The sequence below is a fragment of the Delphinus delphis genome, chromosome 14, assembly GCF_949987515.2.
Source record: "Delphinus delphis chromosome 14, mDelDel1.2, whole genome shotgun sequence".
Taxonomy (NCBI): domain Eukaryota; kingdom Metazoa; phylum Chordata; class Mammalia; order Artiodactyla; family Delphinidae; genus Delphinus; species Delphinus delphis.
The window spans coordinates 61,569,670-61,597,342 of NC_082696.1; positions in this window are offsets into that span (position 1 = coordinate 61,569,670).

The following is a 27,673-nucleotide window of genomic DNA, read 5'->3' on the forward strand; positions in this document are numbered from 1 at the left end:
TGGAGACTCCAAAGTGAATATATAAGTAAAACTGAGGGAGACATTTTTTTCAGGGCATTTTAGAAAGAAGAAAAGCTCTTAGACTTTCAGCAATTTCAGATAGAGACTGGGAATCCAGAGAAATTAAAAAGGGAGGAGGAAAGGATTACGTGCATACAATTCATAGATCATTAGGAGTCAGAAGATCAACAAAAACCTGGAAATAGACAAATGCAATTTGTACCTGCATAGTCAAAATTCCAAGTAACAGCATTTGGAATGTCTTGAATGCTGATTAATCCAGACCCTCTACTAATATCTATCTTTTTTATTATCTGATCAATTCCTCACTGCCTTTCTATGAACAGGTTGTTTTTATCCACATCGTATAAATTAGGAAACTGAGAGTTTGAGATGGTAAATAACACACCTAAGGAACTCAATGATAATTCTTAACAGAGACAGGACAAATCTCTATTCCTTTTTATTTCCAAGCTTCTGTTCTTTATCTATGTAATAAAGAACTTCAGCTATGTTACACAGCCTTCTCAGATTAGGGTTTCCACCCTTAGTGAAGAAGCATTAATGGACTATATATATTTTGTTGAATATAAATATGCCCAAGTTAACTGAATTATAAAGTATAAATAATTCTTGTTGTATATTGTGAGTTCAATCATTTTCAATGAATGTTTTCATTGTCTTCATAAAGTCTCAAATTAGAACACCCTTCTAGGTATTGCTATGGATGGAATATCTTGCTTGGGTCTACTCAATATAAAAGTCAAGATTCTGATTCTAGGATAAGCAGACTTGGAAATACGTGATTCTAACCAAATGTTACCTGAATAAGCACTATATTTTTAACCTAAATTAGATTAACTAAACTTAATTTAGTCATGTAGTAACTTTCTATAGAATTTTTTTCTGAAGATAATCCGCTTTCCTATAGAGCCAAAGTTGAGTATGATACTAAAAAGGAAAATAATAAAAAATGAAGCCTATAGGCAAGTCCAGAAAAGGGCTGGAATTACTATTTACCAAAGGGATTGGAAGTATAAAAGAAAGTTGTATTATGAATAGATAACAAAAATATATAATTGATAGAAGAAAATCCAGGATATCATCACAATTGGGTAGCTTGGGGAAAAAGAATGAATGGCTACTTTATCAGATTCCAGAGGCTATCTCTGATGATTAAAGCACAAGATGATTAGCAAAAAGAAAAAGAAAAAGAAGATTCAAGATTGCAGGATGATTTTTTTCCCTCGGGTTTACTTTGAAAATGAGGAAAATCTCTATTAGAACTAACCAAATCATATTTAAAGACCCGCGTTTCGTTAGAGGAATTATTTATGTAAGAATTTTATCTTTCATTTAATACTTGCAAGCTTAAGCATTCCCTTTATAGATATGATTTTTATGTGTAAGATACATTTATGCATAAAGTTTATATTCATTATTCACTAAACACTTCAGATTTATAAATGCATTTATAATAATTGCATTTGCTTTTATAATGTCCTTATGCAATATGTAGGAGATGAACTAATCAAACAGTGTTGTCCTGCTCTGGTCACCACTGCAATCACCACCACCACCATGTCCATGTTTTGATGACCTTGCCACTGTTTACAGACGGCTCCTAACTACAGTGACTAGTATATTTACTAGAGTTAAGTTGGAGGCATCCATACGGTAAATACTGGGATTTAAACTGATTTTTAACAGAAATTGGTGAGTATTCCATTTTCTCAACTTAACAATGTCCTCGATTATTTATTTCATTATGGTAATTAGGGTAAACTAACATTATTAGGTAAATCACTAAACACAGCCACATAAATCTAACATTCACCTGCTGTTTTCTAAAGTCTGGCTACAATTTTCAACCTACGATAATGGATAATAACATGCCAGGCACACTGACAAATAGTTTATCTCAGGAACTCCTCACAGCCACCCTGAGAAGTATGTTCAGTGATTGGCATTCCCACTTTACAGATGTGGAAATTGAGGCTTAGAGATGTATAAATAATCTACCTAATTCACACAGCCAAAAGGTGGGGGAACCAGGCTTGAAAGCTTGGCTGAATTTAGCCTCCAGAGTTCTGTGCAGGCAACATGTATGCCCATTATTATGAGAGCTTAGCATCGGCAGGGGATGGAAAAAAAATGGGAAGGGGGCATTTTAACAATTTACACTTTATTTTCAACAATAAATTTTTAAAAGAGTTTCTTGATTTTCATACAAATATAATCATGAACAGCATTATGTGGTGGTTGAGAGTTCAAACTAGTGCTAAACTACCTGGATTCCAATCCTGGCTCAACAAGTTACCTTATTAATTGTACTGTTTAACCACTCTGTGCCTCAGTTTCCTCATCTAAAAATGGTGATTAAATGGTACCTACCTCACAGGTTGTTTTAAAGATTAAATGAATAGTTCACATAAAGTACTTAGTGCTTAGCACAGGGTAAGTTCGTCACCTAGGATATAATTATTATCACAAGTTGTATTTGTAACATTAAACTGGTATTGATACAAAATGGTTGGAATACATTGTTAAAGGGTCCTAGCTGCTGTAGATTTAACAGATTTATATAACTTTGTACACAGAAGTAGAAATTTCGAAAGAGTGTGATTATAAAAAACAAAAGTATGTAGTCACAGATTACACAGAGTAGACATGCAATATTTTCCTAAGAGGGTTCAAAGTAAGATGTTTAAGGGTAGAATCGCATGAATTTAAGCCTAGTACTCCAACTTTCTAGAATCAGTAATTATTCAAATGGAAGGGACATGCAGTGAAATGACAAATAGAATGGCAAAATTTAATGTAATATTTAGAAATGTACAAATAAACTTTTAAAGAAATATACACTAATATTTAACATAGTTTGGGATGAAAAGTCAATTGTTCAGAGCTGTTGTATAATAATCTGAATACGTTGCTATCTGTATTGTTATAAACTTTTTAATTTTAAATGGAGTTTGTGAACAGATATGCATTGCCTGTATGACCTCTGTCTATAATCTACCAAATTAAGGGGCATGAGGTGCACAATAACAAAGTAAAAATGATTATTTGCAGGATAGCTTCTCCCCAGAATATGATCACTCACAACTATTCATGCTTACTTCCTCTTTATAAAGGATCATTGCACATTTATAAAATTGTGCTCAGGATGCTTTCTATTTAGAGCAAACCAGAGTAAAGTTTTACGTAGTAGAAAGCAGTTCTTGGTGGAAATAATCTAGGACTATTTTCTTCCGGATACGGAGCATCAAATCACTCTTGGATTAGATCTAAATCCCTAGACTCCACTGATGATGAACCTATTTTCCTCTTGATAATTCACAAAACTTCTAAAAGAATCAGGAGTAAAGAACGGAATCTTTAACTTCATCACAAGGTACAATTAATGGATAAAGTACATGTCCCATATTCAAATTTCTTTATTAAAATGAGCATATCTGACCTGTAATAATCAAAAATTTTCCCTTACTGTCTTGGGATAAAGTCAGATTATTTTTATACCTTACAACCAAATAATTGTATTTTTCCTAGAAGTTCCTAGTTATTTACACATTATTAAGTTTTGTTCAATACTACACCTCTTCTCTTCTACAGGTCCTTCAGATCACTGAGCTTTTGTTATTTAAAGCTTTGAATAAGAATAATCAACACATAATTAAATCAGTGATTAAAGAATATGGTGCTCAAAATACAGTTCAAAAGTTTCAGTCTAACCTCTTCATCGAAATGTAGTTCAAGGGTCTAAAGAGAAAATTCTCAAAGATGCCTCACTTACCTCTCATTTATGTCCAGGGGAAGATTACAGCTCTTTTCCTTTGTATAGTGCTTCACAGTTTCAAATTGCTTCCATACACATCTTCCTAATTCTTCAAAGGTAGGAAGACTAAGAACTAGCTGTGACATACCTGGTGTGTAGGAGACATGGTGGGCTAGGTCTTCCAGGCTGGCAGGATGATGTCACCGCAGGCTGGTGGGCAGCTGGCTGTCCTGTTCAGGGATGGTCTTGCTCAGGCCAACAGATACACGATAATGCTAGGCCGCAGCTCTTCCTTCAAAGAAAAGATGCAGGTACTTCAGGACATCAGAAAACAGAGGTGGGGTCTGAAAGCAAAGTAGGAATCAAGCTTGAGTCCAAAAGCTTGATTCCTACACCCAGAGCAAGGAAGCAATGCAAGCATTCAGAAGGGGCTACTCTGGGATCTATGTGCTAAATTAGACCTCTCATAGCTCAAAACTGACCAGGTTGGGGTCCACTGAAAGTGATGTCCAAGCTTATTCTCTGTCCTTTGACTCCAACATGCTTTTCAGCATTATCTTTTGCATGGTCATTATTGGCTACTTTCATCACATTAGCACTCTGCTGTTTCCAGCTTATTGTCCTTGCTTACATGTCTTCTCTCTGGCTAGAATTCCATTTCCCAGCACTCTTGTTGTTCTCACAGTTAAAATCCACATCTGGAGAAACCCTATTTTCCTTTACAAGAGGTTAATACTCTGCCCTGAGCAATCACAACTTGGTGGATACTTAGGGCACAATTACTACATCCCAATTTTTTGTTAAAAACTAAATCTTGAAGGCGTTATTTTTGTATTTTTTAATTATGCTCCACAGTATATAGTAAATGGAATATTTATGGAAAAAAGCCTTTTAGAAGCATACAGCTTCAAGTTCAAATCCAGGTTTTGTCACTTATTACTTGCATGACATTAAGTAAGTATTAACACTTTGACTAAAATTTATTTTCTCTTAAAATTGTGAATTATAAGACCTACCTTGCAAGGTTGTTGAAAGTTGTGTAACATAATGTTTGCAAAATATATATAAGATTATCTAGAACTGGGTCTTTTCATTTATTCTTTTCTACCTCTATTCTTCCCTTATTTTTCTACAAAATAAATAATTATGTGCACAATTAGCCTAGGATTATCAAGTATAATGCAGCAACTGCTCTCTTGAGCTATAAGTAATTTCTTGAAATAGCATTAATGTCCTGTAAAGAGCAACCCATTTCAGTCATCCTAATTAGAGTGAAAATACTGTCCATTTAAAAAACTAAAGTTGATTTTCCATCTGGGGCTATTTGATTTTTAAATTGATAGATTTCAGATTGATTTATCCATGACTTCTGTTCCTAGGACTCATATGCAAGTCACAGAAATGTAGTGACAGTGGCTGAAAAGCTTTGAGTAAAACTTACATGAAAACCTTGCTCCAGTTTACTTAGTAAAGAACCTGATTGAAAGCAAATCTTTAGGCACTCATTCTAAGGTGTACCTGTGCTAGATAGTCCCTGTCATTGGTTTTGCTAAGCAGTATAATCAGAAGCTTATGGAATGTCTGGAATTTGCTTTCTATGTCTATGTAGCCTAAATAACGGCCACACTTATGGTTGCACGGCATCTAAATATATTGTTTCTCAAGGATTTTGGTTTTACTTTAGGGAAGGTTCAATTACCACAACTGAACTTCATTACTGTGTAAGGATCATAAGATGCTAAAGCACTTTAGGGAGTTGTTTTAAAGTGGCCCTACACACCACACTGGTGAAAAAATAGAGAAGCTTGCATTAAATGTCTTTTTTCCCCTTACCCTTATTAGGTCACAAGAGTAACATCTAAATTAAATAGAGACTGGAGCTTTCAAGAGCGATGGAGAAACTCGATGGTAAATGTTTAAGTTTAAATTTGGTGCAAAGCCTTTTTAACTAAAAGCTCCCATAAATATTGTTTTCTTATACCCAAGTAAATAGCCAAGATATAAATATTTTTTATTCATTAGAAATAAAGTAAAAGTAGTAACCTAATAATATTCATCAATATCTATTTTAATACTAATTTTAAAGTAAGAATTTGCAGAATCATAGCACCTCCTCACCGGCTTGTGCTAAGGGCCATGAGATGTGAATTCTAATATCACATTAAGAGGAAAATGGAAAATGTAAAAAGAAAAAGCAAGGGGGTGCTGATCTTATGTTCCTGCTTTTTATTTGCTTCTACAACTAAGTTATTCTATAATGAAATGTTTCTCCCTTACTGGAAATGAGGATGCCTCATTTAGCCAACATACATTAGTGTTTAATCCATCACAGGCATTATGTATACAAACATGAACATGTGTCCCTGCTCTTATGTTCTAGTGGGGAAGACAGATGTGTAAACGCATTATTACAATTCAACTGGTTTAAACAGTACAAGAGAAGTCAGAGTCTAGTATGTTGGGGCACCATAATTCTTAAAATTAAAGGAAACTCAGCCTAGCATAAAGCATTGTAATTTGTAAATGTGCAACTGTAATGGATAAATTTATGTAGTAATAGTTACACAGAATATCAAAGTGAAATTGCTGGGTCATATGGTAATTCTATTTTTAGTTTTTTGAGAAACCTCTATTCTGTTTTCCACAGTGACTGCACCAATTTACATTCCCACCAACAGTGTACGAGGATTCCCTTTTCTCCACATCCTAGCCAATGTGTTCTTTTTGACGATAGCCATTCTGACAGGTGTGAAGTGATATCTCATTGTGGTTTTGATTTGCATTTCCCTGATGATTAGTGATGTCGAACATCTTTTCATGTGCCTGTTGGCCAACTACATTTCATCTTGGAAAAATGTCTATTCAGTTCTTCTGCCCATTTTTAAATCAGGTTGTTTGCTTTTTTTTTTTTTTTTTTTTTTTTTTTTTTGCGGTACGCGGGCCTCTCACTGTTGTGGCCTCTCCCGTTGCGGAGCACCGGTTCTGGACATGCAGGCTCAGCGGCCATGGCTCACGGGCCCAGCCACTCCGCGGCATGTGGGATCTTCCCGGACCGGGGCAGGAACCCGTGTCCCCTGCATCGGCAGGTGGACTTTCAACCACTGCGCCACCAGGGAAGCCCTGTTTGCTTTTTTGATGTTGAATTGTATGAGCTATTTATATATATTGGATATTAACCCCTTATCGGTCATATCATTTGCAAATATTTTCTCCCATTCAGTAGGTTGTCTTTTCATTTTGTTGATGGTTTCCTTTGCTGTGCAAAAGTTGTTAAGTTTAACTAGGTCCCATTTGTTTATTTTTGCTTTTATTTCCTTTGCTTTAGGAGACAGATTCCAAAAAATATCACTATGATTTCTGTCAAAGAGTGTTCTGCTTATGTTTTCCTCCAGGAGTGTTATGGTTCCCAGTCTTACATTTAGGTCTTTAATCCATTTTGAGTTTATTTTTGTATATGGTGTTAGAAAAAGAATGTTCTACCATGTGATCCAGCAATTCCACTCCTGGGTATATATCCAAAATACACAAAAACACTAATTGGAAAAGATACATGCACCCCAATATTCATAGCAGGATTATTTACAATGGCCAAGATATGGAAGCAACCTAAGTGGCCATCAACAGATGAATGGATAAAGAAGATGTGAGATACACACACACACAAGGAACACTACTCAGCCATAAAAAAGAATGAAATTCTGCCATTTGCAGCAATATGGATAGACTTGGGGTGTGTTGTGCTAAGTGGAATAAGACAGAGAAAAGACAAATACCATATGATATCACTTATATGTGGAATCTAAAAAATACAACAAACTAGAGAATACAAAAAAAAAGCAGCAGACTCACAGATATACAGAACAAAGGCATGGCTACCAGTGGGAAGAGAGAAGAGGGAAGGGGCAACATAGGGGTAGGGGATTAAGAGGTACAAACTATTATGTATAAAATAAGATACAAGGACATATTGTGCAACATGGGGAATATAGTCAATATTTTATAACAACTATAAATGGAATATAACATTTAAAATTGTGAATCACTATATTGTATACCTGTAACATATAATATTGTATATCAACTATACTTCAATAAAATTTTTTTTAAAAGGAAGATCAAAGTGACTCAAGTTTCTCTTTCTTAGTATTTAAACTTAGCTTCAGTTTTCTGCTTCTAAGTAGATCCAATTCTTTTATCTTCAGTTGTATTTTTTTACTTAGTTCAAATATAAAAGGCTATATTAAAATGTCTATTATAAAATCTATAAATTTGATATTCAAAAATTAGGGTTTAATTATCAGTTAATAAACTGAAACTTCTCTGCAAACATTGTGCCAAGTACTGAGTTTTAAAAGTCTTAGGACAGAGTACCCCTGGCCTAAAAGAGCTCAATTAACCTAAATTTCAATGTAATTTACTAAATTCACTCATCATAGGAAATTAAATGAATGTGGAAGCATAGCAGCTTGTGGAATTTAGAAAACAAAGTTATTTGTTTTGGGGTATTTGGATTTTGCGTATCTGTGTATTTAATGACCTATTATAGACATCTGGGAATATAACCAGATTTTTTAATTTGCTGGTTATGGTGGTATCATGTCTGCCTCCCTTGAAATTACCTATGATCTTACTGGAAACAAGGCACTTTCACATCACCTTCAGAAAATAATATTGTCTCCCTTGTGTTTTTTTTTTAATAAAAATATTTTTAAAATAAAGTCTCTATATGGAGATTTATCAGGATGTAATACTTCTTTTGAGTTTCCGATCAATATATCTGTTATACTAAGCTTCTATTGGATTAAAAAGTCATTTGGTAGAATAGTTTCCTTCCTTTCAAAAGCAATGTTTATGACTATACTGAATATCTGTATGTCTTTCAAAGTGTGTCTAGTTGTTTCTTGTATTTCTAATGTTAAAATGGTGATGCTTCTTTTGTGTGCATAGGTTATTTTTTAACTTTTGTGTTAATGAATCTTCTCTAGAGAATAATTTTCTGTCCTCCTTATAGTTCTAGATTGTGCCACCTGTTCAAATGAAGTGAAGCTATTAAGCATAAACAAAGTAATATTTAAGGTGACTACATTCTGCTCTCTTGAATGTATATGAAAATGTTGAGTAGTAGAGGAGGGAAGAGTTTATGAAATTAGATCTAAAGGTATACTTTTAATTTGCTTAATTATAGAAGATTAAATGATGTATGAGTATATAAGATTTCTAAACCATAAGAATTTACAAAAAAAGAAAGAAAATTTGTAGTGAGGGGGGTGGACCTAGAGTCTGTCATACAGAGTGTAGTAAGTCAGAAAGAGAAAAACAAATACTGTATGCTAACACATATATATGGAATCTAAAAAAAAAAAAAAGGTTCTAATGAATCTAGGGGCAGGACAGGAATAAAGACGCAGATGTAGAGAATGGACTTGAGGACACAAGGAGGGGGAAGGGTAAGCTGGGATGAAGTGAGAGAGTGGCATGGACACATATACACTACCAAATGTAAAATAGATAGCTAGTGGGAGGCAGCTGCATCACACAGGGAGATCACCTTGGTGCTTTGTGACCACCTGGAGGGGTGGGAGGGGAATGCAGAAGGGAGGGGATGTAGGGATGTATGCATGCATATAGCTGATTCACTTTGTTGTACAACAGAAGCTAACAGCATTGTGGAGCAACTGTACTCTGATAAAGATGTTAAAAAAAAAAAAAGAAGACTGGTTCACTTTTATCCACAGCATAACTCAAATATTTTCCCAGAATGCCACTCATTTGCTAAAGAATTACTTCATATCTTTACCTAGTTAAGAATTTTTCAAGAACTTCACAGAATAGACTGCTAAACTATTTACAAACCTTTGTGGAAAATTTATATAACATTTTCCTTTCACAGTTGGTCTCTCAAAATATATTCTTCCCTGTGTCATCCATACTAGATGTAATTAAGTAATTATTCTTATCTTGATTTGTATATATTAAACTTTTATGATATGTTTAAATCTCCTGAGAATAGAATATGTTCTCTCAAAAAAAAAAAAGAAACATTTAATCTAGCAAAAATCAGTCAAGTCAAAAGCATTGAAAAGATAAAAATAATTAGATCTGATAGTAGAAACAATACACAATATTATTGGTAGTCATAATAAATGTAAATATGTTAATTTCCCTACTAAGAGAAAAAATTCTAAGATAGAGTGAAAAAGCAGCTTAATCTGAATGCTATACATAAAGAAGTTAAAGACAGACCCAAAATTATTTAAAATAAATGTTTGAGTAAAAGTATATCATGCAAGTGCACATAAAATAAGTCCAGTTTGCCAATACTTGAGCCAAAATAAATTTCTAACTTTCAAGATAAGTTCCTGAATGCAACAAAGAGACATTTTTGCAATGACAGAAGCTACAATTCATCAAAATATATAACAGTTCTGATTTTTGACTCATCAAGCACCATAACATTGAATTATATACAGCAAGAATCATTACAAATATATCAACTAGACAAAACCACATTGAGATGGAGGTCAATCACACTTTCTTTAGAATTTGACAACTATACTGGCAATGCTATAAATTAGGACATAGAGAAAATATATAAATGATAAGTAGTAAGATTTATTTTATGTACATAGTTAATGAGACAGAGAGAAAGAGAGAGAGATGGAGAGACAGAAATATATATATATACATATGTATATATATATAAAATGTGTATATATAAAACTATATGGAGAGAGAGGGAGCACACACTGAAGGTTCTGAATCAGAGATATCTTCAATTTTCTTCAAAGATTAGATTTAAAAGAATTAGATAATTTAGAAATTTATAATAGTGAGAACCAATAGAGAAGTAGGCTTTCAGAATCTGCAGAATTTATGGGGGAAGATCTGGCTTTAGAGTTCAGGGCCACCTTTATCCAAACCTGCAAAAAGCAGGGAATGAGCTACTATTTCGACTGTATATATTACTAAAACAAAACAGATACAGATTTCCTAAATTAAGTTCCCAGAATATTGACAATGGTGTTAGGAGTCTGACTCCAGTCAGTGAAACAAAATTCACACTAAGTAGCTTGGTGAAGAGGTATTTGTATGGGGAGCTACTTACAAATTGAAACTTTAAAAAGTCAAATAGAATATGGTGAGGCAATTCAAATGGAAGATTTGATGTTATCAGGGTTTGGCACCATGGAAGGGGCTGGGACAGTAGGTACTGGGACCACAGAGAGGAGTCTGCCCAGTAGAAGCTGGAGCCAAGGAGGAGATGTGGCCACTGCTCCTTACACTGCCGCACCAGTCAGGTAAAGAGGGGGAGAAAAAACCTGGTTACTCTCTCCTTCTCACTCTTTAGTCTTCCAGCAGCATCTCATTGGCTCTAGCCAGCATCTAACCAGTGAATGAACCTGGGACACCTAGTTTTCTGGGTTAGTCCCCTGTGATATGGAGCAGGGTAAGGGGGTGCAGGGAATGGATCTTGTAAACAGGCAAGTGATACACATATAATGTTACCATTTATTGGAGATGCTTATAGGCTTACTTTCATTTTCTCTCTATTGTACTCAGAGATAAATGGCTAACGCAAATGTTTTTATTATTAAACAAAATGATTGAAAACATAACATCGCTAAGCATTCTTATGGGAAAAAAACAAAATTATTCCATTTTGGAGGAAAACATTATATGTAAGAAATCAGAATGGTGTGTTGTGCTGAACAAGCAAGATTTGTAGCATAATCTTAACACATTTATCCCCTGTCCTTCTTTTAGACATTATTCAACTTATACCCATATAAGACCTAAGATAGATTTCATGCTTTGCTTCTCAGTGGTTAACTGAAGGTTCTGCACTTACTTTAAATAAACATCCTCATGCCTCAATTCAGGCATTTAAATACCCAATCCTATGAAGTAATCAAAACTTCAATGGCCTAGAATGAATTCTTCTATCCTCTACCAGCTGAGACCGGCTTCAGGCTGGGAAGTTCCCTGGGGCTTCGCTCTTCTGCTCATTACCTTCCCCTGGTTCATTTCCACTCCCACCAGCTAGCGATTTTTCACTCCTTCAAAATATAGAGGGAAGGTAGTCGGAAGAAGACAGAGAATGAACCTGGTCAGTTTTGATTTAGCTGGGTCGTTTCATGTCTCTAAGTTCTACAGATCCTGAAATCTGTTTCTTCTCTTTTGTCAACTATTCAGTTTCCCTTATAAATCCGTATCTCCTCCATTAGCCCTGACCTGGGCAAGTACTTTGCTACTCCCAAGCACCCTGTGACTCCTTCCTCAACTTTGGGGCTCACAAAGGTGACTTCAGCCTGTTTATGCTGGGGGCTTCTCACTTCCAAGGAGGTACTGAACAGGACCTAAAAAGTCCTGAAGCAGGCTCTGTCTTTCAGGCACATACCTTATGTTCACAGGAGATCAGGAGTGCATGGCAATCCCAAATCAGGAAAATGATACAAAATTGTTAACTGTACTATCAAGGAACTAAAGAACCAACCTCGGGGATCAGGTAGCATAGGAAGCTCTTAAGAGGAGAGCTCAAGTATGACACCTAGGCTGCAACATTTAAAAAAAATGGATTATATCCATTTCTTTATCCCTTGAGTCACCTGGTTCAAATGCATAATTCTTAGAGAAAGATTATTTGTTAAACTTAGGTCTGTGCCTGACCTTTGGCATTACCCAATTGCAAAGAGGAAGAATTAGGTAAAAATTACTTCAGGGACCCTTCTGTTTATACAAGCATTTAAGTTTACTATCTCACAAAAACTGACCATAATGTGGACCTTGATCAGTGGTGGTAAAAGAGAAAGCCCTGCTGTGTAAGCATTTATCAAGCTTCTGCTTAAGTTCTATTCACTAACGTTGCATTAGGAAAAGCAGGTCACTGGGCCAAATCCAGATGGAAGGCATTGAGAAACAGACTCCATGTCTTGCTGAGAGAAGCTGTAAAATACAAAGCAAGGGGGATATGAACACCTAATGAAACTTAAAAGCTTTTGCACAGCAAAGGAAACCATAAACAAGACGAAAAGAAAACCCTCAGAATGGGAGAAAATATTTGCAAATGAAGCAGCTGACAAAGGATTAATCTCCAAAATATACAAGCAGCTCATGAAGCTCAATATCAATAAAACAAACAACCCAATCCAAACATGGGTGGAAGACCTTAACAGACATTTCTCCAAAGAAGATATACAGATTGCCATCAAACACATGAAAGGATGCTCAACATCATTAATCATTAGAGAAATGTAAATCAAAACTACAATGAGGTATCACCTCACACCAGTCAGAATGGCCATCATCAAACAATCTAGAGACAATAAATGCTGGAGAGGGTGTGGAGAAAAGGGAACCCTCTCGCACTGTTGGTGGGAATGTAAACTGATACAGCCACTATGGAGAACAGTATGAAGGTTCCTTAAAAAGCTAAAAATAGAACTACCATACAACCCAGCAATCCCACTACTGGGCATATACCCTGAGAAAACCATAATTCAAAAAGAGTCATGTACCACAATGTTCTTTGCATCTTTATTTACCATAGCCAGGACATGGAAACAACCTAAGTGTCCATCGACAGATGAATGGATAAAGAAGATGTGGCACATATATACAATGGAATATTACTCCACCATAAAAAGAAACGCAATTGAGCTATTTGTAATGAAGTGGATAGACCTAGATAGAGTCTGTCATACAGAGTGAAGTAAGTCAGAAAGAGAAAAATAAATACCATATGCTAACACATATATATGGAATTTAAACAACAAAAAAATGGTTCTGAAGAACCTAGGGGCAGGACAGGAATAAAGACGCAGAAGTAGAGAATGGACTTGAGGACACGGGGAGGGGGAAGGGTAAAATGGGATGAAGTGAGAGAGTGGCATGGACATATATACACTACCAAATGTAAAACAGATAGCTAGTGGGAAGCAACTGTGTCGCAGAGGGAGATCAGCTTGGTGCTTTGTGACCACCTGGAGGGGTGGGAGGGGAACGTAGGAGGGAGGGGATGTGGGGATGTATGCAAGCATAAAGCGGATTCACTTTGTTGTATAATGGAAGCTAGGTATAAATCTGATGAAAGATGTGTAAGAATTCAACACTAAAACCTACAAAACGGTGATAAGATACTAATTCTTACAACAACCTAATGGTACATTAAGAGATGAGAGAGATGAGAGAGATGAGAGAGATGAGAGAGATGAGAAAGATGAGAGAGAGAGAGAGAGAGAGAGAGAGAGAGAGAGAGAGAGAGAGAGAGAGAGAGAGACTGAATTAATAATTTGTCTAGGCTAAAAGACATGGCTCATAGCTGGTTATTCAAAACCAGTTATGTTTCTTATCTATGAGCTTTCTCTTGCCCGAAACAACTTCTCACCTTTCTCTCCACTTTAGCCTCCCCACCATAGTCCTAGTTCAGATGTTCATAAATTCTTCTATGGACTACTAGTTGCCCTTTTGTTGGCTTTTCAGTTCAGATTTCACACATGTCAAATACAATCCCATTTGAATTATGTAACTATTCTCAGTCAAAATGTGTTGATGGGTTTCTATTACTACTTTACCAAAATCTGAATTCCTTAGCATAGCATAAGTTAACCTCACCTCCAACCCATGCACATTTCCCCCTACAGTTGGCCTTTTGCCCATCGTTTATGTCCATCTCCCTCTTCTTTTCCTTCTCCTCCTTACAATCTCTTGATAACAGAGAAAATTCTTGCTAATCTTTGAAGTCACCATTCAAATTCTCCTTTCCAAATTTTCTTCCATCCCATGTCTTAATCTACTATGGTAAACTCTCATAATATTTATTCTGTTTTTCAAATATGCTTTGCATTTTATTAGAGACTGATAATATTTCGTTGTTTCACACATCTATTTCTTCTGCATTATAAGCCACTTGAATGAAAATACTAAGCCTCTACAATGCCTGGCATAGGGAGAGGATTAATAAGTAAGCGAAAAACAAAATCAATTAATGAAATATTTTTATTCAGAAAATTTTGATTAATCCTTTAAGGCAGGAAAATAAAAGCACAAAATCTGAAAATTTTTAAAGTTTATTCTAATTAATTCATAGATGAATGTTTCTATTCCACAACAAGAAACTAGTATTTACTCTTAGCTGAATAACTAAATGATTTTTTTTAAATCCATATTATTTATCATTTAAAGATGGAATTATGATTTGTATAATACAAACTATTCTCTCTGTCCCACATGGGATTTGACTTTAATGTTTCTTCAGATATTAGACTTATTACATAGAGATACCTTCTATTAATATTTTGAACTACCCATGTGGCTTCTGTCACAAAAAGGCTAGAGAAATAGATCAAAATGTGAAATTACGATGTTATTTAAATGAGACATTACATATAAACTATTCCAATCTACGTCTAAAGTATATTCTAAAAAAACATTTTCTTCTATTGTTTTATACACAAATGGAAATAAAATGAAAGGTCCATTAAGTTAATATACATTAGCTAAAACAAATGTAAATATTTCCAAAACAATGAAACACTTTTGAAATACATTGCTCTTCTTTATTAAGTTATAACATAAAAGAAAATAAGGTGAAACTTTACATTTGTAGTTATAATGTTTATGCCTTAGTCTTCTGTTGCAATATACCTGAAGTTAATGGAAAAGTTTTCTTAACTCAGGAGTGCAAAGCACAATTTGTTTTTCGAGCTGAATTTAATCATAGAATTTTATTTTGAAAGATGAGATAAAATTATATGACTTAATTCTTTCTTTATATGTACTATGTTCTTGAAATACAAAGTGGAGGCAACTTTCTACTCGTAAATTATATCTGCCCATTTCTATAAAAATCTGTTTACTGATTTTGGTACTATGTTTCTAATCACTAATGCATTTACATTTTTATTACTTAAAATCTAACTTTGGAATATTTAATATTATAAATCTATATTTTTCTCTAATTTTATATTTATATCTTAGAATCTTGAGGGCATGATGTGTACATCAATTATCAAAAGTAATAGGTATTGGATTTGGGATGATATTTGATTATATTAGGCTAAGAAATAAAGTATATCTGGTCAACCCATTCCTCCTACTAAGTAGGTAATAATCACAAATGAAAATGATAAACTCTTCTCATTAGCTCTGCCTGACTTCTGTTCAGAAACCAATACTGAAGTCAACAGGATTAGATGGGAGTTTGGCTTGTCACAGAGATTGAAGCAGAAAAACAAACCTCAATCTGAATCTTAAAATGAGAAGTTTCTTTTTCATCTAAATAAACCATAAGTGATAGAGTTAGACATTAGATTTTAGAATTCTTATGTACCATACTTTGAAAATACTTAACACTTGTGTTTTAGCTTAAGATGTTTCTACTCTAAATAATGACCTAGGCAAGAAGATTCCTTGTTGCTGTTTATAAGTATTTGCCTAAATACAACTTTGGTGAAAGGAGAATTTAGATTCCTACTAATAAAAATCTAAACTGGAAATAAATATTATAAAACATTTTATCACTTTTCTTTAGTTTTCATTTATTAGGGACGTTTTAATGTAGTGTCAAAAAATTTTATCAGAAGAATATAATTTACACATCTGATCAAAATCTAAGTGGTTTTCCATAATTATCAGTTTCAATGTTCTTCATTATCTTGTCACATTTCTACATCAGGGTGTTTTTAGGCCTCCTGCTTTTACTAGTAGTCCAATATGGGCATAAAGTAACTAAAGTGTAAGAATGAAAAAAAAAAACCTTTAAAACTATTTACTGATTATGACTATGACATTGATTAGTGAAACTAAACTGAGTTGATAACCTAACTAATTGATTGTGCCAGGAATTGCCCATCTGATCTTCACAAACCTAGAGTTATCACTCAATATAAGCCCATGAATTCTTGAAATATTACATTTTAAAGAAAAAAATTATTATTAAATAATTAATTACTATCTATTAACTGAGAAAAATAGAACCACATATTATTCTTTTTATGTGGTAATGATGATATGAACTCACTGGAACAAAGCTCTCAAAATCACACAAAAGCAAATACTGAAACATATGCAAAAATGTACCTTCAACAAAAAACTAAGATATGTTCTCCAGCAGGAACATCCATATAACAAATAAGATCCTCACCTAAGTTGTTATGCTGCACTGGTTTACTAAGAAAGCAACAGATGCAAGCTAGAAACCAGACAATCTACACTGCACTCTTTTAAGAGTGATTCTTACCCTAACTTATTACTAATGCCATCATTAGTAAGAAAACATTACTCTGAAAAAGTATGTATAATATATATATACAATCATCTGTATATGTGTAACATGTAATAAATTATAATTTGATAACATATATTGATATATAAGTGTTAACAGGAAGCTAGACAGGACCTTCCTACTTCAATGCTGGCTAAAATACAAATATAATAGATATCTGACAGCAAAGTGTGTATGGGAAAGTCTTTACATATAGAATGTACAAAGGAAATGACAAAAATGGGTTTCATTATTTGTAGGCCATTTATACAAGATCTAAGTTACAAAAATAGATATGAGTGATGAGTAGAGAAAATCTGGGAAGGACTTTTGGAGACAGCTGTCTCGGGATATGAATTCCTAAGGAGAAGAAGGGGCTCCATCCTCTTTTGCTCAGGTTAGCAGGGCAAAGGGACCACTCAGATTTCTGAAACATGCTTCCTGAAGTTGTGAAACACAGAAGCCAAACACTTGACTTCCACAGAGATCTGGAGAATAAACGATGGACTAACTTACTGCTCTGAAAGTGGAGAGAACAGCCTTTTGGGGATCAAGTGAGATGGCTGTTTTAGTGACTGGGGTTTGTAATCCTAGACTCAGCCTTTTTCAAGGCAGAGGGTGTGTAAAATCTTTTCTGTGTAGCAGGTATGGGGTGTGCGTGGGAGAGGACAAGCATGATTCCTATTAAGTCCTACTTAATAACATCACCTAGAAGAGTGGAAGAGCTACAACGGCAAGGGATTCATACTCCCAGGTCAAAGGATCTGTAGGATGAAGTTTCCAGCAAATGATTCTCTAAAGAACACACAAGAGTCATCAGGCACACACAAGAGTGTAAAGTCAGCTTATAATGCAACAAGTTCAAGTAAGATCTTCCCTACCTTAACCTCTACTCATCTTGCTTCTTACACTTCTCACCATGCTCTCACGTCTACCCTTGGTCTCAAGCAGAAATGGGTTAAACAAACAAACACACAATTAGAGAAGTCAGACTTGCCCCTTTTTTGGTAAGCATTCAGGTGAAAGTAGGCTCAAAATAAGGCAAAAGAAATAAAAATGTTTAAACCAAATTTGCATTGAGCATATTTTGTACCAGACATTCAAATGTCTTAGTCAAGTTTGTGCTTGTCAGCTAAAGGGATAGAAGCATCATGTATTAACTAAGAGTGGGCAGAAAAGCCTTGGGTGTTTGGGATTGATGATAATAGAATCATCCCCCAAATCAGAGCCTGCAGCCTGCATCTTATAAGAGCATGTTATCTATTTCATAAGATTGCCATAAAAATTAAGTATATGAATACTTGTAAGGAGCTTGGCACACGGTACAACCTCAAAAATATTAGTTGTTTTTATAATGCAATAAACTGCTGAGTTAATTTCATATAGAACAAATCTTTCTTCTGATAAAAATAATAATAGTAATTTTCATATGCAACAATTGGCTTATCTGTAAATGTTTATAAATAGTAGCTGCTTGTATAACATTCAGTGAAATGTGAAAACATTCAGAGTATTTAATATACATCTTAAAAAATAGGTAGCGCCTTAGAAACAGTCAATTATTGCCTCAATGACCAAACCTCAGATATCAATCCCAGAAAACCTTAATTTTCATTTAAATTACAATATTGTGGGTGGTTTTATCTCTGTTATTTAATATATAGTTCTATGTTTTCTGCTTGATCATAATATAGACTAGTCATTCCTTTAACTTTGAATATTACTATAGTTCACATCTTTGTTTTCCCTTATCTAATTTTTTTAATGTTCTATAAAAATTGGTTTAGTATGTTTTGTTATTCTTTAAGCTATTAGATGCAGGTCACTGGATATAAAATATATATTTGCATTAGATTTGCCTAAAACTTTATTTTTCTTGGTTGACTCACAGTGATATATTTTAAACCATTCTAATTTCTGCCATTATAGCACACTCTTTATGCTGTTGAGACTTAATATCATCAGACCCTTGAATACTGAAGAGACACGAATAATATAATTTTTCTTTGGATTCTGAGGTGAATATCTTAAACTTCATTACCTTTATTAGTTTAAGTACTCACCTATCCAATTAGCACAAAGACTCTTAACTTCCCGAATTGGAAATGAGGAACACCATTTGCACTTGATTTTAGAATGTATGCCAAAAATAATTAGCTTCTGTAACAGAGAATGACTCTGAATTTCTTGTCAGCCATGACTATAACATAGAAAAGTATTGCCAAAGCAAAAGTAATTCTAATGTTTCAAGGACATAAAGTTTTGATTCAGCTCTCAAAAATGAAGTCAGGAGATGCTTTAGATTTTGATTTTACCACTGGAGATTTAATATGGTCTTAGACATTCCATAGTATGGAAGTCAAACAGAAAAGTCAAACAGAAATGCCATCACCTTTCAGATGTGGGAGCAACTCTGTACATCAAAGTTTGAATGAGGTGTAAAAGCAGTTTTCTTGTTTTGAGGCACTTGATCTCTGTCCATGTCTACTCTTCACCGTCTCTATTTTACTCTTCACTGATGGTCATACTTGTCTAATTTTAAATAAGGTCCTTATCCAATTTTTAAACCTGGGGCTATCCATTACCATATATTACTCACGTTTACATTCATTACCTGTCCCTGAAATTTATTTACTCAATTATTTTATGTGTGTTTATATTTGTTTTCTACAAATTTTCTCTGAGGACACTAATCTTATTCATATGTGCAATTGCCCCCAAAAACTCATAGAATCTCTTGTAATATGGTAGGCATTTACCAGGGCACTAAACCGGGGGAAGAAATATTTCAAAGATATGCCATATGCTCTCCTATGGAGAGGTAGGAGCATCGAGGGAGTGAGTTCATTATTGGGTGTCTTCTAGGACGTTCAAGATGGTTCTGTCATCACTTAGGGTATCTGGGGTTCTCAAGCAGCAGTCACTCAGAACCTGAGTTGGTCCACCATTTGCCTATATTCTTTAGGTCAGATCTGTGTATTAGCAGAATTTTTTGTAATTTGTGAAATAATATCTATTGAAATATTGCTTTTTATTTTCTGCCTTTTTATTATATAAATATATTTATTATCTGTATTTCTCAATGAATCCAGAATCAGGGCAACTTCACAGTAATTGTGTACATTTAATAAACCTGAGAGATATTCACCCACCCACACACAAATATTTAGCAAACTATATTATTTGTTGATATTCATGCATAAGACTGTAACTGAGAAATCACTTCAGTGACATTTTTTAATGTTGGGCTAAGATCTTTCTCCTGTATTAAAGTATTCATGACAGTGCAAGTACACAGAAGGCAGAATACTAGAGAGAACGTGAGAAATGCTGGGCTAGGGATCTGAAATGTTCTCATGATGTTAAGAGACACAAGGAACATCATTTGTTTCAGTATATCAGGGAAAACTATATGAAGGTAGTGTCACATGCAGGCTTTTGAATAAGCTTTGCTGGATGATGCCATAGAAATAAATAAGCTTTGCTGGATGGTGCTATAGAAATGCAGTTATACAGATGAATTTCATCCCAAAGAAGAGTCTAGTAAATGTTTGGAAGTGAAAACATGAAGATTTATAAAGGAAACAGCAAACAATCCAGCTATACTGAAGGACAGAATCTGTGTATGGTAGAAAATATCAGAGTTCATCTTCTAAGTGCAAGTGCTCTAGGAAGTCACTTATATTTCTTTTTAGCCTAGAATTGACACAATATATCTGTACCTTTTAGATGTTAGTATGCCAATAGCATATAAGGCCACACTTACTTTTATTTGACTGAAAATCACAGCAAGAAATATATTTACCCCACCACGTGCCATATATATATATATATATATATATACACACACACACACATATATATACACTCACCTCATAAAACCATTTCATAGAATTATATATACATACTTATAAAAGATGTGTGTTTACTTGTGCTAAGATATTTTATTCTTTGTATATTTTCTTCTGCTCTATTTAATCTCATTTTTAAATGATGTTTGTGATCCACTCATTTCACTGTAAGGTCTAGAATTAGGTGATAACTAGTAGTTTGAAAGCTACTGGCTTGGAGGCATATAAATATTAGAATGGGTAAGTTTTTAGATAGGACGCCTATATAGGACATAACTGCATTACTTCCAAACAATGAACTGATCTAAGCATTAGTGGTAAAATCAAAGAATGCATACAAATACCCAGAGATATTTGGGATGGAGTATCCATGAGTCTTGCATGTGAAGGAGATTTGTGAAGATAAGGAAAATGAAGATAGAGGAAATAATCCCAAAATTTCAAAGATGGGTGGTTAGCAAGTTCAGGGAGAATAGCCAATTGAATGAGATAATAAATATGGGAAGTACATGACCATGTAAGTGCTTAGACATTGAATTTTCTGTTGGATACTTGATCTAAAATATTTTCTGGTCACTTAGATTAAATTTTTTAAAAAAGCAGAAATGCAAGGGAAAATGTGTTAGAAAAAAAGGAAAAATGCTAGATTCTAACCTAAATGAAACTCTTCAATTTCCGTGACTTAATACATTAAAGCTTATTTCTTACTTATGTCACAGTCTACAGTGGCATTCTGATCAGGCTGCCCTTCTTCAGAGAACAGCAATCTAAGTACTAAGTCTTCTTTCATCTTGTGGCTCCTGCATCTTCAACATATGGTTTTGTTGTCCTGGAGGTGTTCTCCATTCCAACCAGTAAGAAAGGAAAAAGAACAAGGCAGATCACATGTGGACACTTTTATGGACCACGCCTGAAATTAAGTGACCAAAACAGTTACTTAATTATGAGAGTGGCTGGAAACCTCATCTAGATATGTACCCAAGAAGAAAAGGAAACCACATTTGCTGACCACATACTACTGTTTGAGATATCGTATTAGTTTCCTAAGGCTGCTATAACGATGTACTGAAAACTGAGTGACTTAAACAACAGAAATGAATTGTCTCATAGTTCTGGAAGCTGGAATTTCAAGACCAATGTCTCGGTAGGGTGGGTTCCATCCGAGGGCTGTGAGGGAGAATCTGTCCCATGCCTCTTGCTTAACTCCCAGTGGTGTCCTGGCACTCTATGGCATTCCTCGACTTGCAGGATCATCACCCTAATCTCTGTCTTCACCCTCACATGGCATTCTCCCTTGTCTGTGCCCAAATTTCTTTTTATAGGGACAACAGTCATACTGAATTAGTAGCCCATCCTACTTACTTCAGTGTGACCCCATTTTAACTAATTATGTCTGTAACGCTCTTATTCCCAAATTCACATCCTGAGTCACTAGAGGCTAGGACTTCAACCTACAAATTTGGAGAGAGACATAATTCAACCCATAACACATACAAAGAGATACCTGAAGTACTAAACACACAGACTTGGAATGACCTGAATGGATATGATGGATTGATTTCACCAAAGAAGCCTTCAGGGTAGAGAGAAAAGAGAAGAATGCTGTGTGTAGAGCTTTTGGAAGTGCTTAGAGTGGAAGGGTGAGCAGGCATTCAGAGAAGTGACCAGATTTTTTCGGGAGTGCAGAGGTGAGGGTAAGATGAGGATAATCCAAATGAGAATGGTACAGAGCCACAGAAACACAGAAGGAGACTGTTGTGTCTGAGGAGACTGTTTCCTGAAGGAAGACGTCATCAGCACCAATAGTTGCAGCTGCCCTGCTGCTCTTCGCCAGGTTTGCGTTCAGGATTCTCTTTGTATAATGAGAACGTTCTCATACAGAGAACAATAGCTTGCCCAATATCTTTAATGAGCTACTGTCAGAATTGGGATTGGCAATGAGAGCTCACAAATCAGAAATAAGCCAAGTTCTCGGCTCTCTAGTCTACTGATACCACCTGTCTGTTTTCACTGGGAGAAAGTGAGAGAACATACATTTGCCTCTATAGGATTTTAACTTGCGAAATGTTTTGGATTGCTTATTCAATCTTTCTGTTATATTTTAGGGCCAAAACGTTTTCTGGATCTATTTCATGGCAAATCAGGATCTACAAATTCCTGTGGTATGATCCTGTTACAACACCAGTGTCTAGGGAAGTAGTGTGGCATGTGGAACGCCTGCCACGCTGGACATGATGTATCCCAGCCTCTGATTCTCACCCCAAGTGTATGAACTTGAACAGTCATCAAGCCCTCTGAATTTCAATCTTAGTTACAAAACTCATCTTAGAGTAGAAAAATGCTTAAGATCTAGAACCATCCTTGCTATAATCTCCCCTCCTTACATTTCCTAAATTAAGTAAAGATGGACTGAAAGTCTCTATGTAAAAGAGGTTCTAACCTAGGCACTGTCACATACATTAATTATTTAATTGTCTGTTTAACTTGGTTCAGTTTTAAGAGGGGATCCTCTACAATGTACATTCGTGGAACACAATTTAAAATTGATAGACTGCTGTGCACCGTAATCAGAATATTTTTCTGAGTCATCCCACCATGTGTCATGAAAGCAGAGTGAACAATAAAAACAGAGAGAAGCAAACCTTATTGAGCCAGTATTCAGGGAGAGGTAAGACCTGTGTAACTTTTCTCCCACACTTGGCACTAGAAATATACAGATACTGCAGTTTTCTTAATATAGCAACACCTGGAAGAATTCATTACCTAGGGACTTGAAGCAAATGTCTAAATAATCTGTGAAAGATAACTGTAACTATACTCTTACATGAGAAATATAAATATGTATATAATTTAATATATATTGATTTAAGATATATATGTGTGTATATATATTCATATCGGTATGTGTGAATGTGTGCATTTTTACATATATATACATATGAAAATATAAATAACATCCATAAATGCTATGAAATAGGCTTTTGTGTAAACATTTGTGACAGGACAATGAGGTTAACCAAATATTAATTTTTATTTTGGGCAGTCTAAAATATAATATATAAATATATTTATATAAATATAAATATATAAATATAAAATATAATAAAAATATAATTCATAAGAATAATCTGTATTGCAACTTTAGTATCCAGTCACATCAAATAATTTATAATGAATAATTTTTTTAACTCTTAAGAGGTGTAATCCTATTTGTATCAGCTCTTGCTCTAAAAACAGAGAATTTTGGTGTCACAGAGTGAAAGGAGAGTGGATGAAGGTTTTTGAAGAAAAGGAGACAGAGACCCATTCCTAGAGCCTGGGAAGGGGACAAAAGCTTATGGGCCACAAAGAGACAGGCACATATGCCCTGCTCCCTGGCAGTGCCTCAAGGGGTATAGCCAAGCGCAAGGGAAATGGCTTTATAAAGATGCATGCTAAGTGTTGGGTACTGAGTGTTCTAGCTACTACAGACATTTTTATATGCTAAAGATAAGACAATTGCAACAGATCCCTAGATCAAAGGGACCAAGAAGATCCTGATATTGGGTATCTTGGTTATAGCTAGTGGAGATTGAGGACCAATGATTGAAATACGGTAGAGAGAATGAACTCAACTCTGCTTAAAACAGAGGCAGAATGATTTTGAAATGCTGGGGCAAGTTGATGGAAGGGTCCCGGAGGACATTAGTGGAAGGTTAGTTAATATGATTAGGACATCTGATAAAATTTTAATAAAATGGTGGTATTTACAGAGACAAGTAGCAAAATAAAAATCCTGTCTTTCTTTTATATTAGGAAAAAAGAGAATATGATCTGATATTAAACATTTTTATAAGCTATTCTTTTTTTCTTATCTTTTTATATCTGTTCTTTAGAACATATTAGACCCATTGCATTTGAAAAAATGTAATTCTGAAAACACCAGACTTTTGCAGATGCCAGTTCTTCACAGAGCTTTTTGGGAGGGGGGATTACATATGTAGGAGCTGAAAACAGGTGCATATATAAAACAAAGGAAAAAATCCATTGGAAATGTTAAACACTTTACAAATTTTGGCATGAATTTCTATGTAACACTTGGAAAGAATGTCAGTAAAAATTCAAGAGACATTTTTTGAGTTTTGTATAGTATCTCTTTTATAAGAATTTACCACAGTCAATTTTCAGTTATTTAAAAATGGATATTATTTTAACATTATTTCAGTAGAACCACTTTTCCATTGGAAAGAATATCAGTAAAAATTTAGGAGACACTTTTTAAGAATGTGTACTGCCTTCATAAAAAGAATTTACATTGGTCAACATTTTAATTATTTAAAATCAGAAAATATTTTTGACATTTTAATATCCTCATTTTCATCATTAAATAATAATATATAACTATAATTTATTTTCAATTATGTATGTCTTTCAAAATATTTTGAGTGCCTTCTGTATGTCAAGTATTTTTCTAGGTATTAATACATAAGGGAAGCAAAGTCCCTGCTCCTTTGAGACAAAAAAAAAAAGTTAAAGCAGAGGATACGTACAAAATAAAATATGCAGTAGAAGAATGGTGGAAGCTATTTTAGAGTGGTGTCTGGAAAGGTCCCACTAAGGACATACCAGTTAAGCTAAGAACTGTATGGTGATAAATAACCAAGGGAAGGTGTGTGAGATGTGTGCTCCACACAGATGAACTAAGGCAAATGGACCCTGGAAAAAAAGACTTGAATGTTTAAGAAACAGAGTAGAGGCTGGTCAGGTAACTGAGACCAGGAATATTAGAAGATACGTTCAAAGTGGTTGGTTTATTATGGCTGTTTACTACGATGCTGAGAGCTTAGCTAAGGGACTCTATAACATTGCTGCTTTGACATCCATTCTGTGTAGCCAGACAGGCTGCAGAGGCCTTGAACTGTCACTAGCCTCCTGCTTGGAACTCATGCCTTAGTTCACAGTCTGCAGAGTCACAAGTAAGGTAAATTCCTGATGTGACTTCCCCCACAACCCTGTGAAAAGCACTCTCCTCAGCTGCCCAGAGGCTTCCCCAGTGCAAACCTTAGAAAAGACCCTCCCTGCTTGAAGTTTACAGAGGACTTCACCCCGTTGGACCCTAATAAAGGCGTGTGCCACAGGTCCTTCCCTGTTCTACCTGTACCCTACCTTGTCCTCCCCTTATGGCCCCTGGAGGTGCTAAGTACCTCCTTCAGGACCTGCAAGTAATAAACGTCTCTATTTTACCTTCCCTTGCAATCTGATCTTTCGTTGAACTATACTATACGGCTCACCATTCACACCCTGGAGGTCTACTAAACAAATGTTAATTTAACAAGGTCACAACAACTAGGGTTTTGGGGAGAGTCCTAGGGATGCCTTTGGGGCTATAGGATCTAGTAAACAAGGTTATTTCAGCCTTAAAGGCAGAGAGTTATGAGTTGTTACCAGCCCTCACAAAGATAAGTGTACTTTGTAGGGTGAATATATGAGAGAGAAGGGTAACCCAATGCTACACATACTCCCCATGCCTCCTTTGATCATCTTCTCCCCACTTCCTGTTGCAGTGTTAGGAGAGCTTGAACCTGAGGCAAATTGTGAAGAGTTACTGTGGAGAAAAAAAACCTTGCAATGGATTGAATGTTTGTCTCCTCTCAAAATTCCTATGTTTAAACCCTAATCCTGTTGTGATGGTATTTTGAGATGAGGCCTTTCAGAAGTGATTAGGTCATGAGGGTGGAGTCCTCATAAGTGGGAGTAGCGCTTTTATTAAAAGAGGTCAGAGAGCTAGCTAGCTCTCTTTCTGCCACTTGAAAATACAAGAAGACAGCCCTCTGCAACGGGGAAGAGGGCTCTCACCAGAACCTGACTACTCTGACACCATGATCTCAGACTTCATTTACAGAGCTGTGAGAAACAGATATTTGTTGATTAAGCCACCCCGCCTATGGTAATTTGTTATAGCAGGCTGAACTAAGACAAGGTTTTTTTCTATTTTACATGTGTTAATCAAAATTATTTTATAGTGAGGCTGACAAGTGTTCTTGCAATAAAAATCTATTCAGAATCATTCAGACAGAATGGTATTTTTTTTCCTAAGTTGCTCAATATTCCTGAAGGGTTGCAGGTCCTATAAAGGGAATTGTGACACCGTACCACTACTCAGCCCACTTGTACTTAAAGTAATATACCTATCAATAAGCAGTAATTAGGCATCTACTCTATGCAAGACATTCTATTAGAAGTGAAACAGAATGACACAGTCCCTATTATGCAGGAAATTATCTTCTACTTGGGGAGAAGTGATACAGGCCAACAGAAAATATAATTAACAACATGAGCCAACATCATTATAATTATCATCTACTTTATAAGAATAACAAAGAAGTTTATTGAGCACTTACAATGTTCAGATATGCTTCTAAGTATTTCTAAGCACAGACCCTGTCACCTCTTGAATTCCAAGAGGTTCACTGCTGTCATTATATCCATTTTACAAGAAAGGAAATAGGGAAATAGAAAGACCAAGGAAATTGCAGAACCAACAATAATAAGTGTAACTATTAAGGAATTAAGGAATTCGCAGTGGAGAGAACCCTTTCAGTTTGGGGAGAGGTGGAAGAAAGTTTGATCTGGGGCTCAAAGTGCAGGTAGGTTTCTGAAAGGGGTGGAGGAGGGAAAGGAGAGAGGTGAGGAGGAGTGCATTCTAGCCTGAAGAAGTATCTCAGGAAGTTGTAGAAATCACAAAGCTCAAGGTGATTTCAGGGTTACTGAGTGTACCTGAATTTGGAGGGCAGTACGTTGAGA